Genomic DNA, 12299 nt, shown 5'->3' with positions numbered 1-12299 from the left:
CGTTCCAAAGCTCTAGGATGCACGTTATATTGTTCTAACTTACTTTTATTTCAATTGCAGAATATTAAGCAAAATTGAGATAAAAAATAAACGGAATATAATTGTATTCAGATTCTTTAAAGGTGACCTAGTATTGATACTAAGTCACCTTTAAATACTATACTCATCTTGTCAGTAAGTCACAAAAATATTCCTACCTGTTATTAACTCAATCTAACAGGACAACTCGGTACCAATGAAAATGTAGGATTTGGTAAGGTTTAAAGAGTTTTTTTATACTGCTATGGTACTTATCACTTTATTCTTTCGGAATACGTTACGACTATTTAAAAATACTCCACTTTTCACTCCTCTTTCTGAGAGCATCATCAACGAGGCTCTTCCTATTGTGCTAGACAAAGAGGCAGCGGAAGAATCCACTTTAAGCGTTCACGACCTGAAGATCGTGATATTTTATTTCCAATTTAAATACAAATGTCTTTAAAGCCGAAATAAGTTCCAAAAATGAGAATAAATACGGTTTCCGCGTAACACTGGGTTATTAAATAGCATTCATACAATACATGGATTGAAAATATCCTACCTATTCAAGGTAGGTTTTTGTATGATCCCGCTCGGCTATATGTAATTTGCTAAGTATTGCGAGAGCTTCCTCCTTCTTGCCTTACATTATGTTCTTCTTTATTTCTTCTTACCCTCACCCTTCGTATCCTTCGTGCCAACATGCTGTCTACAGAAATCTGTTTTCTTCCCTCATCCATCCCAGTTACCCATCATTTTCCCTTCTATCAAGGCCGTCAACGTCCAACTACCTTCAAATATATCCTCCAACGACAATATCTTTTTAAATAATTTCTACTTATGTCGTTTTCGAGTTTTATCCTTAATCTCTTTACTCGCCATATTTAAAACTTCATCGTCAGTCTTTTTCTATTTCCAACTTAAGATGCTTTCTCTTTTCTTCTTCGCAACAACTTTTCAGTAACCTCGATTCAATGCTCATCCTCTTGCCTCAAAGATTATTTTTCAGGTCGGTACAGTAAGCCCTACGCTTCGCATTAAATCTTCGGCTGATATTTTATTCACATCCATACTCATTGCATCTATCATACGTTCCCTCCTTCTTACATAATCTTCTTTAGCCAGCGGTTTTCTTCTCCTATTGTCCCCGCTACCATGACCAATTTCCTCTAAAATATTGCCCAAATAAACAAGATTCTCCAAATGCTTTTGGTTAATGCATCCTTCTGTAAAGGTTAGCTTAGCTTTCCTAAATCTAGAGAATCTCATCGATTCGCTTTTTCTGGTTCGTTTTCTCCTTTAAATGACATGAAAACGTATAAATAACATTCTGCTATGTTTTGATGTTCATGTATTTAAAACTTTTTCATAAAATGAAAGAATTTTCGCTTATTGGTGAAACATTTTTTTTCCAATTTATTCCCTTCCGTTTGGTAATGAGAGGGAACTGGATTCGGCCAAATCGGGTCAGAATTTCTCCCATTAGAAAACCCTTTGACTGCAATCCCTAAATGCTCACTTTGGTCCCCTCAGTCATTCCAGTAAAACCTCCGTTTCAAACTCCTCTCGCCAGCTTCCTTTCTTCGTTTCCCTCCCTTCCTCTTCTTTCCGCTCATTATCCTCTTTTCTTCCCTCGCTATCATTCCGTGCTCCTCTCGTTTCTTCTCCTTCCCTCTCTCAATCCCACTCCCTCCCCTCCCCAACGCACACCCTCGTCCATTCAACATCCCGGGCCTTTCTCTGGGCAACCTCTCCATAATCCCTCAGAGTCCCAACGAAGTGGGCTCTCCCCCGCCCCGTTCCACCTCTGCCGCCCTTCTCCACCCCAGTCGAGCGATTTTTGAAGGGAAGGAAAAAAGAAAAAGATATTCTTTCGGTCTCCCCCCCCTCCACCTCCCAACACTTCTTTCCCCCGAAGCCCTCTCTCGCACTCTTTTTCTCTGCTCCTTCGGGCTCGTTTGCCACCGAGGGCGGGGAAGTGCTCGTTCGGCGAGGGGAAGGGCTGTGCGGGGAAGGGGAAGGAGCGGCGGTGCTGCCTCCATTCAGTCCGGCGACCGATGCGGGAACTGCCAGTAGTTCCCGCCGTCACCGTCGCGTCGGTTCCCGTTCTCCGACGTTCGCTCTCCCGGCGGATTCAACTCGCGTGTGTGGTGAGTGTGAGTAGGAGAGAAGGTTTTCCCTTTCCCTTCTCGCTCGCCGCGCACCACTCTCTCATCGTCCATTTCAACCCGAAAACGGGCAGGGGGGGGGGGGGGTTCGTCGAAAAACTCGCGGGGAGGATCCACGCCTCGAAAAACACTCGCCGCCACAATTTTCGCCCTTTTTCTCCGCTTGCTTGAGTCTTAACACGCGAACAAAGTCGCCGCAGAGACGGGAGCGCAAACACGGGAGGAGGGGGGGTGAGGGTGAGAGACCTCAATGGGGACGAAAAAAAATAATGATAATAATGATAACCTTTCGTTCGGTAAGGAGCTTTATCCGCGCGCCAAAAGCGTCCTTTCCCTCCTTTCACTCGAAAGAATTATGACGCCTAGTCGAAAAATGTCCACCCCTCATCCCCAAAATCCTTCTCGGCACCCCTCCCGCGGCTTCCCTTCCCCGCACCTCTCTCTCGAGCGCCAGGGACAAATGAAAAGAGGTGCTTTTTTCACCTCTTGTGAGTCTCCCTGTCTTCCTCTCTCTCTCTCCCTCTCTGTTCACTCCTCATCCCCTTCTCTCTCTCTGTCTCTCTCCACCCACGCGCATTAAAAGCGCATTTCTTTCCCGTTCTCCCGTTGTTTTTTTATTTTCCATCTCACTCACCGCAAACTCACCCCCTCTCCCTGGGTGGTCTTTTATTTTTCTTTCGGATTCTTCCTCAAAGAGCAAAGAGAAGGTTCCCTGGACTGGAAGGAATCATATATCACGCCGTTCATCCAAATATGAATAGCGCTGCTACCTTTTGGCCATTGATTGACCATTGTGCATCGGCACGCTTTGTGGTCCTCAAGAAGCCCATTCATTCTCCGCGCCCCTTCGCTCTTTTTGTGATTCCCGATGCATTACCACGGGAGGATTGTCTTACCAGAGGCATAAACGGCATTTGCGGGAGCGTTTGCGGAACGGAACATTAAAATTTTCGCGGGTAATAACAGGGGCTTTCTCAGCAGTAAGGTTTTTTACGCCTCTGATATATCCTTCTGAGTGGTATTTTGCTTGAAAGGGTTTCATTTCCCCCCCTCCCTTCCAGTCTCTACGAAATGATTCGTGAAAACATTTCTGTGACGCCAGATCACTGTTGGTCATCAACGAACTCCACGAATAGCGTTTATTTCATTTACTGTAAGACCACTATATTCTCTATAAGTAATTACCTCTGTTTATTTCATCAGTGTTTTTAATTTGTTATATGTTGAAAACTGTGTAAAAACATAATTTGCAGGAGATTAAAGTGTGTAATGTGAAAAAGTTTATTTAAATTTACATTTATTTCAAAAGGCTGCATCGTCAGACGTTACTTAAAAGCTACTGATATAAAATATGTCACAGTTTTGGACGAGCACTCCCCCAGTTTCCTTCGTCAGTCGTCACTTAAGGTCACGTCATCCTTGATGTTTAGATATGAAGACAAAAGAGTCGAAAGGTCCTAAAAATAAAAGAGTGACTAGGACATAATTCGTTCCTTTCAATCTGCGGCAATGGCGCACCTACACTTAAGTGATGAATAACGATACGGCACTAAATCTCGTTACGATACCCCATTCGTTTCATGATTATAGCCATTAGTCTGGACTAGGTCCTAGACACTGAGATACCGTATCCTACTATTCAGATAAATCAAGAATCGAGTACCAAAAGCATATGAAAAATATCGCCACGAGGAAAGCAAAGAAACTAAAGAGAAGCAATAAACTGAACCAAACCACGAGGAAGAAAAAAGTAAAATCAATGAAAAGTGGAAGTTTAGGAAACGACTTGCCAACTGAAATCCACTATTTTTTTATCTGAGTAATTTAGCGAAGATTTTTATCTTTATCACTCTATAAACAGTCGTTAGGCGCAATTTACCTCTAATTTACCAAGGATATAACTTGAGGTGGCCTTGTGCCCTCGAGTCGAAGGACGTGGAAATATTTACGTGATTTAACTGTGATATCTTGGCCAATGACCAGTGTCATTCGAATATATTCCTAAACTTCGCCATATTTCTACATATTCCTATTAGCTAATTATAATTTTTTGCTTTCAATGTTATGTTCATAAGAAAATTAATAGCATATTTTTTTATTTGGATACATTTTATATTTCCAACTATATGAGAGCATGTTAGTCTTTTGGACGTGAAGCGTTCAGGAAATTTTCTCACGCAATTAGCTCCGTCATTATTAAATTATATTTTAAAATTTCGTATCTTGATACCTTTAACTGCAACCAACCACTCCACAACAGACTTCACCTCGGTCGCACCGTGGAAATATCCTTTGAAGTATAAATTATATTTTAAAATAATTGCCTCGTGAGAAAGGTAAATAAATCAAATTCAATGCAATTATTTTGATTCTTTTTTAAAGCACTGAAAATTGAGGGATAGCAGATCAATTTTCCTCAATTCTGGAATTCTTGCAACCAAGTTAATGGACATTTTATTCTGTCTCTCACTGTGTTGGTTGCCCTGTCTTAAAAGTAAGCAGCAGATTTTTCTGTATGCAGCAGATTTTAGAGCGCTTATCGCCGTTGGCTTAATTGTTCCATGTGGTTTACTTGCTACGCACAATCGATAGATTCAGCGCTTTCGCGAACGTCATGTTAGGGTTGAAAAATTCCGTGCTGGTCGAATGGCTCTTTGTTTCGGAGTCGGTGCAGGCGCGGAATGTGCGGAACGCTTGGTTTCTCTAGCTTTGTCTCGAAATTCATCTCACTCGGTTGATTCGAATCAAAAGCGTATTATTGCCTCGTTCTCGTCTGCTGTCTTCCCGCTCAGTTGTTGAGATCGCTACGCGAATTTGAGCTCGGATCTCCGCGAACGTAAAGAGGGACCGGACGGGGGAATTCCGATGGCAAAAGGTTCGTCAGTGCGCCTGCAATTGTTCTGGACCACGTGTAATTGGATACAACGGACCTAGAACGGCTCAACGGTGCGAGTTGATTCCTTTTGTCGGGTTCCTTTTCAGCAATTCCGTACTCCTCGGTGCTATCTTCGTCGAAGAGAAACTCTTTGTGATTCGGAAAACACCAGATGCGATATTCAGGTCGATTACGCCCCCACCTGGCAGGCTAAGGTTTGAGGGTTCAAATTCCTTCTCACTCTTAGGTACTATTCATGCTCTAAGATTAGTCCCCAAGGTTTTGCGATACCCTATGGCCTTCACTGTTTGATCGGTTAAAAGTGATATCTACTGTTGCTTGGGAGAGACATCAAAGGTCTGACGTGAAGGTATATCATCGCACGATCTCGTGAGAAAACCCGATTTCTCAGCGTAAAACCCACGTTAATTTTTCGCATTTTCTCATATTTCTCCCTGGAGACACCTTTTTCATATCTATGAAAGTAAAATCTGTTAGAATAGAGCTGCAGTGACCCATTAAAACTCTTTTATCAAATTTCACATTATACGGTCATTTTTAAAAGGTTCAAAGGAAAGAAAATGTCAATAGCATTGAAGTAAACAAAGGTGATATGATAATAGCATTGCATAAACATCTGAATTAATATATTTTTATGCCGGTTTAATTCTTATCTAACCATTGATTGTAATTTAACTAAGCTCAGGAGTCATCAAACTTTGCATTTATTAGAAGTTGATTCACTGAAAGTAAATTTATTTAACCGAGTTTTTACGAGCAATCAAAGAATATATTAAAATATTTTATAAAATTCATTAAATTTGATATGCATATTTCTCTGATAGGTTAACATTTTTCTATTGCCATCTAAATGCAGAATTGATTTGCTCTTGGTAAGAATATTTTCCATAAAGGGCATCAACAAAAACTATAGCTACAATAGTTCAATCAGTAGATGTATCTGAGAAGGAATGTAAATATCCTGAAAAACGTTTGAATGAAATCAAAGGGTGAGAACAGGAAGAATGATTCTCTGTCGTTTAGATTGTATTGCACCACTTAGGGTGGTATTCTCTTTGAGCTTGATAACATATTTCAGTCACCAACTTCACAATTATCTTATCTCTTACCTTGAAATCACTTTAAAAAGTTATTTTTCGCCAAATTCCTGTAGGAATTAATTCACTCACAAGCACGGGTCTGTTAGAATAAATGCAATCTGTTTGGAAAGATAACACTGGAATTTTCATTTCGCAGATTCGTTACGACATAAATGCTCATTTATCTAGTTTAAACTTTTCTTATTTACCCTTGTATATTTCATTTCTAGCTATCCGCCAATTTTACGCAGAGCATTTTTTTCGTCCAAAGACGTAATGCCGACAAAATATGCATGAGTTCTTTTCCAAGTTATGTTATGTTTCTGTTTTCTTTTACTACTCATGCAGTAAATTTATTTAAATACCTGATGAGGACCTAAGAGAAATCTATTACAAATAGGGGAAGCATTAAGCAAGTAGATGATCCGGTGCTTTGTTTGATTATGCTTAAAAACGTTTCTTTTCAGCAGTTACCCACACCTTAAATAGGCGCTAAATTTTCTTGCAGAATGAACGGATAAAATATTTCGTTCATATAATTTTTCCTTAATCTCTGGAAATATCGCTGGGTGAGTTATGGTTACACTAGTTTTCACTTCTCATTTTCTAAATATACTTCACTAATTAACATCAGGCTATGATCTCTTAGCCCCAAATCTGATTAGTTTGCTAATAATAATGGGAGAATACTTGTATATATATGTTTCGATTTCAATTGTTTTTGGCACTTTTCGTGTTGCGATGGCGTCAAATTTCCTCTACTGCAAAAAATTTAACATTCGTTTTTTTGTGAATCTTAAAAAGGTTGATACAACGCTTAATTGTGACTGCAGACATTTATGATAAATTTAAAATTAATTGCATGAATTCTCTATGACGGAAAGGGTGAGAGGCATTCATATCCATTAGTGAATATACGCTGATGAAAGTTAATGACTTATATTATTTTCCCTATATGCCAGTAATTTTATGTGTAACATGTGACTTTGAAGTAATGAGTAACGTGAGAAAGAACGAACTTCCACAACGGGAGCACGACACAGAAAGTCCCCTGCATCCCTCATTTTCTCAGATAAGACAGAGTGCGTGTTTGTAAACCTCATTGATCCTTATACCTTTCTCCACGGGTGTCTAAGACCCCGAGCCCCATAGGTTGGCCTCCATAGCCACTCCAGCCGACCTAAGGTCAGAAACGTGATGAAGTGCTTTAGTTAAGGCACTGACAAAACCCCCCTAAGACAAGATCGTCCAGTGGCTTTACGTCAAAATAAGGTCTTGAAATCTTCTAAGAAGCTCTTTCCTTCAAGGAGTTATCTTCACAAAGAGATTTGACGTTTCAATATTTCCTCTCACCTTCTACCTAACATCTCATCTCCTCCGACCATTTTCATTTTTAATGCAAAATCTACGTAGCTGTAGTTATCATTTCATGTTCTTCTTTTATTATCTGCATAATCGGGACATGATAAAATCGTCATTCGCCAATTAAAGCTTCGGAATAGATGAAAAAAGGCCCCTCTTCCTGGGGATGATATTGTATTCCCTCAGTAGAAGTATTTGGTCAATTTTAGCATTTAGTTTGCGCATGCCAATCTGATTTTACCCTATCTCCTATGAGCTGCGTATTTCACACCGAAGGCTAATCCACCCACAGAAGAAAATTTTGAGGACGAGTGATGGATTCAATTTCAGTTACCAAAACGGGTACCATGATGACCTTAAATCTTAATGTAACTACCACTTATTGAAGGGTTTACATTACAAAGTTATAAACTTAACTAAGGACTTAAGGCAAAGAATAAAATTGAATCCTTACAGCTAACAAGAACCGTTTAAGGACTATAATCGCGATAATTGTGACAAATATTTCTCAGGGGCAAGGATGGACAAAATTTACCACGAACGTTGTTTAAAAAGAATAAAGAATATGATAGATTCAGATGTATTGTTAAAATTTTTAATCATTATCTAAAATTAGAAAAATATTAAATAGTAATGGAAATTTATGTATCTTCTAAAGGAACTGTTGGCACCTTAGGGTGGAGTGTGCTTTCAACTGAGATTTAGTATGGGCCCTTGATTCGCTTAATTTCCCAATTTTATTATATTTGAATTTGTCATTCACTCTCTGAAACCATGCCAAAGACATAATTTTTATGAGTCTCATTACACTCTTTTACGTAATTAACTACAAAAATTCTGCCTCTCGGTTATTTTGAGCAACAGTCGGAAAACGTCCATATCGTTATTTTTTAACTTGTAATATATACAGGCGTGTTTGAAATTGCTCACTTGAACCTTCACAGTTGAAAATATCAATCTAATGATTTTATAATGTAATGTACCCGAAAGTGACCAAATGAAGTCGATGAGAAATGTGGAAACACTCATGTAAGAAAATGAAATAGAGCGTGCAGACGAACGTGACCCATTCTTTTGAGGTTCAGAACGGTGAAAATAATTTTAAGGCTTTAGTTACTAAATTTCATCGCCAAAGGTATTGGAAATGTCGATAACCATTCTATATAACCACTCGTAAAATGATTTACTCGAGTTAATTTTTTTTCTAAATGACTATATCAGGTGGATTGTACAAAAGGGAGGTTTATGTGAAGAATGGTTGCTTGAATGGTCAAGGTTGAACACTCGGTCGGCATGTAATAAATACCATGACGTGACGTCAAGCTCCGTTTCATTCTCTTCTCGAGATAATGGATTCGATATGAAAAGGAAACAAGAAATATAACTTTTCATAGTTTTTCCATTAATGGAAATTGACTGATTTCGCTTCACTCAGTCACTTTCCCGTTTCCAAATGATTGGCATGTCTATTCGTGATGCTAGATGAAAATAACTGCGGAAAAAGAATCACTAAGAGATATACCTGCTGCAAGTTTACTGATAGAATAATTACGCGCGGGAAGAGAAGAATAACATTTTGCTAGAATAGAAATGATCTAGATATACATCTATACGATACCCTCCAAGCCAAATCTAGGGTGAGTGGCAGGGAGCGATTCCACACTACCAGTGTCAATATTAAGTTTTGTTTAAATGTTGCGATAGCTACTAATAAAAAATACAAAATAGTTTTGCAAAATGGAGTTACTGTTTAATGCAGGTACATGCAATGCAATATCTATATTTATCTAAGAATAAGGTAAAACATTGCCAATAAACGGAGGTTTGGTGAGATAATGGTAATATAATAAGCTACTTAGAATGAAAAAGGAAAAGTACTCCCCCTCCTAGCGCGGCCGGATACAATGATTCTTATCCTGTACCTTTGCGGTAAAAATTACATCTTTTATCTGTTGGTACTACATTTGATCTCTTTAGTCTTATTTCAATGAACTCTCCTATCGTATAACGATATGACTGTTAATACATTTCCAGCAAGATCGCTGAAGAGACCAACTTCCAATTTTAATTTGGAGATTTATTCTGTTAGATCGAGGAAAAAGCAATGGGTAAGCCCATCTCCAAACAATTATAAAAACATGTAAAGTCATAAACCAACTAACAAATTCAGTATTTATAAATTTTTAGATAGAAAGTAATTCAAGCAAAATGTTATCAACAGTACAAGAGAAGTATTTGGGTGGTAAAGAGGCAGGTTGAATTTTTGACAAAATTAGCACGGAGATTAAAGATTAGCTTAAGCAAGGGATGCTATAGGAAGAACCAAGTACTTATGGTTGACAGAATTGCTGCAGTCATAAGTAAGTGGTATTTGAAGACTTAAATGTGGAGTTTGTATTTTAATAACTGTGAGACGTTGATGGAAGCAGAATGGCGAAGTGAAGAAGATCGAATGCGACAGCGCTCTGAGAAGTGTGATTAAATTAAATGAGCTTACTGATTGGCTATTGAAGACTTCATTCAAAGACTTTATTGAGAAAAAACCCAATGGAGGGCGTACGTACACGAGAAATGAGAAAAACTTATCGGTCACTTGCCAACACTAATTAGTTTATTGAAGATCGAAATGGAATGGAATATAGAAGAGAATGTGTACAAAGATAGATAGAGAATTAAATAAGGAAAGGAAATTATTAAAAGTCGGCGAAGATAAACATATGTAAAACGTTTGATCGAAGATACGAAGGAATTGTTTTGGAAAATATTGAGATAACTTGAACGGTTGCTAAACAGAAAAAACCGGTTTGAAATCCTATGATGTTAATCCAATTTTCATGTCTATTTCAAATAATCAGGTCAAAATCCCCTAATGAAGATGAGGTTTTTCCAAGAATTAATTATCCAAAGACGTCTATAATTTCTAAATTTTCAAATTCAATGCCGTAAATTCTCCGCAAATGTAATTCTGTGACCTGTGAAACTTTTAAATATGTTCTCGGTCACCTTCCTTTTAATATTTCAATGATATCAGCAACAAATCCTGAATCATTAACTTAAAATAAAGTAAGAATACCTCATATTATTTTATCTCCTTTTCTTAGCACGACTAAAGATATGCTTAGGCGTATGTAAACGTGAAATTTCTTATTTTCAAAGAATGTTTCTCGTTACACACTGTTTGAAAATACCCATTTAATTGAATTTTCGAGCGTTTTAGGCATATGGAACTATATTAAATGTGTTCTGGTTAGAGACGACATGGGTGGGTGTGCAAAGTTACTTAAAGAAAGGGGATTTTGGTTGCTTAACAATATTGAGATTTGATGTCACATTCCTGATATAAAGATATTTAATGGAGCGCGAGATGTAATTTTCTTCCTAGGAGGACATTTTACAGCGATAGAATTAGTACATAACGCAATATTTCCTTTCCAAATACGATAACTAACTACACAGAGGAGTAGAAAAAAGAAATTATAGTTAAAATATTGTTTTTCTTCATTGCTGCATATACTTATGGTCCTTATAACTAATTTAGTTGCTCTGTGGTTGGTGGGTGTTGGTGTTGAATTTTGAAATTATTCCATTTAATTAAAACTCTCTCCAATCCTGTAAAAAGATGTGCGTTATTTATTACGCATCAGTTATATGTTCCCCGTTCTTTAGAATTTCAGAATCTCCGTATCATCAATCTTTCCGTTGGATGAATTAGCATTTAGAATAAAACTTGATTCACAGTCTTAAAGCAGACAAATATAATAGAGTAAATAAGACATATGACGTTATTTCTTTCTCCTTGTCCCTGTTCGTGCTTGCTATCATAGCCAAAGAGCATAATTAGAAGAACAGTTGAAGAATAAAACCATTTCTGATAATAGCGACATATGCGTAAAGTACGATGTCAACTCGAGAGAGGTATGAATTGATTCTGGTTGGAGGTTGTCAATATCAAACTAATCTTTTGAACTCATTCTTCAATACTAATATCTTGTAGATCTAGGAATATGTTATCTAACCAACCTTCCATATTTTTATATTACTTACTCGTTCCCTTATTAAGCAGTTTCAGTATTCTATGGGATCGGGAGCTGGAGACTTGTTTTTATGTCGTCTAGGTTGGAGTTGGAATTTATCCAGAAAGTTTAAAAAGGAACGTATGAAGTTGAAAGGACTGAATTGTTTCCCTATCTGACGGCGATTTTCCCCTCATTTTTACCGGTCTCCATCGTTCGTGTGTGTGTGTGTCTTTTTTAGGATCTTATTTTCCCTCACCCCTTTCCCGAGCGAAAAGAGGTCATAGTACGCTTGCTGCAGGGTAACGAATGGCCCCGGCCGGTTTTTACTCCCACCAATCCCTTCTCGGATTCCGGCCCGTACGGGAGTCGAACCGTTTCGCTCGGCGCTCGGCGATCGTCTCTCCCGGAGAAAATCCCCCTCCCCCAACTCCACCTCTACCCGCGGGGCCGAAATTCGTCGGTGTGGTGGAGGGAGATGTGCCCCGGCTGGTCGGAAGGGAGGCGGGGGCACGGGAAGATTGGATAACTCATTTCGGAATGTATTACTTCCCACGCCGGGTCCATTTGTTTCATTCTCTCGACATCTCCGGTCCGCCGTCGGAAGGGTTTTTGGAGCCAGCATTTCGACCTTGGCTTCCTCTAAAATTGAGATCTAAAATTTCGAAGACGACGATTGCGCCCGTTCGTTACCGTGGCTTCCCTAATTGCGCATTATGTTCCACATACCGTGTCGCAAGGATATTGAGAGTTTACTGAG

The sequence above is a fragment of the Hetaerina americana genome, unplaced genomic scaffold (assembly GCF_022747635.1).
Source record: "Hetaerina americana unplaced genomic scaffold, ioHetAmer1.1.p SCAF_50, whole genome shotgun sequence".
In the NCBI taxonomy this organism is placed as follows: Eukaryota; Metazoa; Arthropoda; class Insecta; order Odonata; family Calopterygidae; genus Hetaerina; species Hetaerina americana.
The sequence above is the reverse complement of the archived record's forward strand: the minus strand, read 5'-3'. Positions refer to the sequence as shown.